Raw genomic sequence first — 6,318 nt, 5'->3', positions numbered from 1 at the left:
TCAAGTCAGACTTTAGAAAATTCATAAGAAATGATCAATTCCTTAACGTTAATATTTTTTGCAATCAAATGTTATGAGCACGCAATACGTTTTTTTAAGAACGCATTTCTTATCAAAATAAATATTTCAAACAAAAATGTTGCCTACGGTAAAGACAAAATAATAAATGGCGTAAGCGGCTCAACCTATTTGGAAATTGTAATAATATTTGCTTATTGCTAAATGCAAAGAAAATAGTGCATCTTTTAAGATGAGAACCAAATTAGAAGATAGGGATGCGTGCTTTTTGGCCGGATATAAAAGTCCGATATTGTTTGCTGGTTCTTTTAATACAACATTCTTAACAACCCGACATGATGCACTTGGATAGTAAGATTTCATGATTTCTAGCAATTAAATTGTGAAATCACTAAAAAGCTTCACAGCAAGTGTCCGTCTGGAACTGGAGCAAACGAACCAATTGTTTTCGGTGATTTATCTACGTTGGGGTCATTCAGTACTGGTTTCTTTTCAAATAAATACGATAATCCAAAATAGAAATGAACCGTTTTTGATATTTAGAATCGAGAAAGATTATAGCACGTTGGTCACCCACTGAGCACGGAATAAATTGTTCAAGTCAAGAAAATAAGTTTGCAAAGCCAGTTAGAATAGGAAATAAAATATAAAAACAAATTAGAATGCCCCCTCTCTCGCTTTCTCTCTCTCTCTCTCTTTACTTTTTAAACAGAGGCTGAAAAGAGTTCGGTACAGGAGAAAAACATAGTTCCTCTTTGTTTGGATTTGAAACTGATGGTGCCGATGTTGTTCTAGGTATTTACACACACACACACACACACACACACACACACACACACACACACACACACACACACACATATATATATATATATACGTTTTTCATATGAGTACTATACTGTACAAGTAGCTTATTACTTGGATATAATTCCTTGTACACATAAATACATTAACAAAGTCAGTGACCATTGTATGTGATTTTTGGAATATGGCATCCATAGACATATACAAACATATAAATTACATATAATTCATAATGATCAGTTAATTAGTTTTGGAGTGGATCCAAGACAAAAATATATAATCATATACACATAATTAAAATTCATAATGACCGGTTAATTTGTTTAGGAGTGAATCCAATACATACAAATATATAAACATATACTAAACATTCATAATGATGGGTAAATTAGTTTATGGGCGAATCCAATAATAGAGATATATAATCATATACACATAATTAAAATTCATAATGATCAGTTAATTAGTTTAGTAGTGAATCCAATATATACATATATAAACATATACACATCCTTAAAATTCCTAATGATCGATTAATTAGTTTAGTCGTGAATCTAATATGTAGAAATGTATAAACATATACACATAATTAAAATTAATAATGATCGGTTAATTAGTTTAGGAGTGAATCCAATAATAGAAATATATAATCATATATACATAAATAAAATTCATAATGATCGATTAATTAGTTTAGGAGTAAATTCAATGCAAAATTCGATTACTGGATCTATTTTATGATCATTGAAATGCAACAAATAAACCGATATCTAATATATCCTATATATTTTGAATATGACATTTTCGTTGCGTATAGCAAAAACAGTTTTCTGTATTTATTTTATATAAAAATGTCCTTGTATAATTATTACATAGCATTTAAAAGTCAAGAATGTTGAAATGTAAAAAAAAAAAAAAAGAAATGGTGGAGCGCGAAGCCGCAACACTGGTGTTAGAAACCGACGACCTTATCCATTGCACTAAAGAGACAACTGCTGTCAAACACTTGTAAACTTACTAAATAAATAAAGGTGTGTTACAGATCGTGCGCATGCGCACTACGACGCCATGGATGCTATGCTCATCACGTTGTCATTTCTTTCAAGTGTAAACTCCTTTTTTGAATCCCTTAGCAATTGTTTCAACCGATTAAATACCTTTGATAAAATTCTGCACCGTATATGCAAATCTTTTGAGCTACGGCACGCCGTCAAGCGACCATCCGTCTAGGAGGAGATACAATTTAAAAAACGGAGACGGGGACAGACACACACAGACATAGTGAGATTTATGTATTAGATTTAGAGCAATTCTGCGCTGCTTGGAAAAAAATGTAAAAAAAAAAAAATGGAACGAAAGGAACCAAATTTCAAAAATTACATTTTAATTTGATATATTTCGTTTCATTTTTTATATTTTTTTAAAGAGACTGCTTTAAAGGACTACTAAAAATATCACAATTAAAATTAATGAATTAATAAACGTGTTTCTGCTTTGTTCAACACCAACACAAACCACAATGAAAATTCTTCTCTAAAAGCAAACGTGAAAGAATTTATACGTACATCTATCTATCGTTCTATCTCTCTCCCTTTCTCTCTATATCTCTCTGTCTTTCTTTCTTTCTTTCTCTCTCTCTCTCTCTCTGTCTATATATATATATATATATATATATATATATATATATATATATATATATATATATATGGGTGTGTGTGCGCGCGTGTGTGTGCGTGCATATTTGTGTGTGTATGTGTGCGCGTGCGTAGGTGTGCGTGTGTGTCCATGTGTATGCGTGTGTGTATGTATGAAATTCCCGTGCCTATTCCCTACTCTTCTTAACTAGTTTAAGCCAGGATACCATTGAAAGAAAAGAAGCGTGTCACATGACTCGAAAATAGATGGCAGTAGAAACGCATTGTGTTGTGCACAACCCCTATATAATGCTACGCAGTTTTCTGGCCCATTTAATGCTGTTGAGAAGAGTTGGAAGGGAGACAACTCCAATCAATGGTGTCTTTAGTCCTTTTTACAGCCGGTGCTTTCAATCTCGAAAAGGCACTAAAGTAGATCTCCCATAAATCTACGAATTGGCTAGCTACCTTTATTACTATTAAAACCTCTAAAACACGCGAGGATTTCAACAAGAGGCTGCAGATCTCTATAAATATTCTGACCTTTATTTTTCAATGCAAGCCAAAATGAGGGTAAGTCTGCGATACTAATGTCCAGTGCCGATCGTGCCGTTCTTTGAAATTGGGTTGACACAGCCTTTACTAGTGTCAGAGCCCATTTCTTTTTCTCCGTGGTCATCAATTTTATTTGTGCAAGTATATATTATTGGCTTAAAATGTGCGCTTCTAAATAAATGTTTCGATTCTCCACAATCTCGAAATAAATTGAACAATAAATGGATACTTAAACTCCGAACTTATACATAAGTTTTGAATAACGATTAGGACAGAACGAATCTTCGACAGTGTCGTGTAAAATCTATCTAAACTATTTTATATTACTTTATATTTAACGAAATGGACTCAGATTGTTATTACGTATAAATAAAAAAGTTTCTTAAAAAAGTTTTAAATCATTAGAATACTTTTATCGAGTTTCGAAGTAGACAGAGAAGAATCACGCACCAGTCGATTGTTTGTGTCAAGAGTATAAAAAATTAAGGCATGAAATCATTAACATTAAGCACTCTTTGTATATAATTTATAATAACTAAAACATTATATTTAAATACCATTGTTTATTTTATTTTACTTCAACCGTAATTAGCAGAAATCAATGGGGATAACACCAAATATCTATATGTAATGCATTATTTTATTACTAGCGGGACCTGTGGAAATTCCACAAGGGACTCATTCATATGTAATATATTGATGTTGGCATTCTGTAGACGTTTAGTGTAAATGGAGACGCTCTTATATTATTGTAGCTCTTTTGTTAAAACTGCAAAAGAGTTTATCTAAGCTAGCACGAACGCCCGGCAACGCCCGGTCGTAAAGTACGCTTTAATGTATTTTAATTCCTGCAGATTTCGTACATATTATTATAGAGTTAATGTTCTATTGATTTTTATATGTTATAAAGTTGCGATTTCAAAAATAAAAAAATATATCTATATGACTTAGGTGCAATAAAAACTTATGAAAAAAATTTATATATAACTTGAGTTTCTTCAGCCATAATCGAAAGTGAAACCCAAACTCATGGAGAATTCTTGGTAAAATTATTTCTGACAAGAAATAGAAGTACATAACAATTAAACGACCCGGATGTAAGCGTGACAAAGAAAATAACACACACGCCATCGCATTAATAAGAATTTTCAAACAGTTCATCATCAAATATTTATCTTTGAAAACAATCTGTGGTGTTCCTTGGAATCTGCGTGGCAATAAGTCTCCCAGATTTCCAGTCCTCACCACATTTTTCGATAACCTTTTGCCAATTAGTTTGCGTTATCGCAATAGCCGTTTACCATTGATTTATCATTGGTAGCGATCATTAGTCTTCACAAGAATCTACGTGGCAATAAGGTCCCCTCAAGGTCCCAGTCCTTTTCGCACTAATCACGTGGACGTCTAGTTAATGCTTTCTCTTCTCGGTATTTCCATCCTCCTCAATCCTCCTCGATTATGTTATGTGGATCCAGTTTATGCCAACACTAAATTTTTTTTCTGAGGGGTAACTTATAACGATATAGTTTCCGTTTTCTTGATATCATGCAGTGTTGTTTTGATTTTTACATTTGAATACTTTCTACATGTCCGACACATGCGCATTAGTCTCAGTTTTTATTTCAGTCGTTTTCATTATTGTTGTTTGTTGTATCTTCTCAGCACTCCTTCTGATTCGAATCATCCCATTCTTTTTAATGGTTTTCGGGATTGTCACCAGTGATTCTACTATTAGTGATGTTGTCTTTACTTTCTTCATCTTCCATACCCATTTCAGCTCTCTTGTCAGTTCCAAGTTTTTGCTCCGCTCTTGTTTCCTTGATCTTTACTCTGTGGCCTACTGGAGCGGCGAAATCTGGGATCTGACAGGACTATTTCTTCTTGTTAACCATGATGACATCAGGTCTTCTTGATTGGATGGGTTTAGCCATTTTTGTATCCATACCCCATAGAATTTTGTGACTTTTATTTTCAACTATTGCTGCCGTTTTGTTTTGTTATATGTCAAGATGCAGATGTTTGCATAATTCCCAGTGTACTGCCTAGCTCATTTAAACGTATGTATTCTTACACTCTTTTTGGGCTAGTTAGCTGCATTCGCTTATTGTTTATTGTTTCGTTGCCTTGTTCACAGAGTCTGTATTTACTGCTTTCTCGTGTTTTGTCAATCCTTGCTTTTATGTGGTTTGTTCTAATCGCGTTATTTTATGCAGCTCATGTTAGAGATTCTGTTTCTCTGTTTAGGTTTCCTTTTTGTGACCATGTCCAAGTGTTTTCGTTAGTCTCATCTTTTGTCATCATTGTGAATTGTCTGTGTAACATTCCGTATTTTCTTTTCTTGTCTGATACGCTTTCTCTCATTTTTCTACCTTGTTTGTTTTTTCAGAGTCCCTTGGTAACTGGGAGGAATAGTAATTTTATAATGTGGGCCATTGATGCTTATTGCCAATGAGTTTTCCCAAAATTGTTGGATAGTACTTATAGATAACTGTTGCAAACTAACAGTAAATTTAACTAGGAGAACTCTAAGTACAAACTAAAAAGAAGAAAAAAAACGACCAGAAAAAGTACGAAAACAAACGTTGATATCACGATGGGGTGGGCGACTCGTGTCAGTTAACAGACCTTGTGGGTATTAACATTTTAAAGAAAATCAATAGTAAAATACCGGGGAATAGTAGAGGTCTTTATAAAAATGACGCGCTATTATTTATAAACGCTGAGGATAGAAATTTAGACAGAACTAAATAACTACTTCCTAATATTTTAAGACACTTATCTAAAACTAACTATTGGTATTAGCTATCAACTTAATTAACAATACATATCAACCATACTATAAAGCTAATCAAATGTTGCAGTATATTGACTCTAAATCTAATCAGCATTACTCAGTGAAGAAAGTTATTATTCCAGCATCTCAAAATGAATTTCCAGTCGATCTTATAACGAGCAAATATTTAATAATAAGAAACTTCAGCCTCTGTCCCATCGACGAAATGTTGCATCCCTCTGCCTGTTCTACAAGTACTTTAACAGTGAATGCTCTGACGAACTGCAAGCACTTGTGCCCCCTCGACGTAAATACCCCCGACAAACCGGTCAAGCAGCAAAATATCACCTCTTCACAGTAGAGATCCCTAGATGTAAGAGAACCTTCTACTAAGTAGTTTCTTCGCCAGAACAGCTAAACTTTGGAATTCCCTTCCGGGTCCCTGCTTCCCCAACAGTACTGGCATACAGAAGCTCAAGTGTAACGTGAACCGACATCTTGCTGCCCAACTCTCTACACAGTATCCCTGATGCC

This window comes from Euprymna scolopes, chromosome 19, assembly GCF_053919585.1.
Source record: "Euprymna scolopes isolate OS-2025 chromosome 19, ASM5391958v1, whole genome shotgun sequence".
Lineage (NCBI taxonomy): Eukaryota > Metazoa > Mollusca > Cephalopoda > Sepiida > Sepiolidae > Euprymna > Euprymna scolopes.
Note: the sequence above shows the minus strand (reverse complement) of the source record.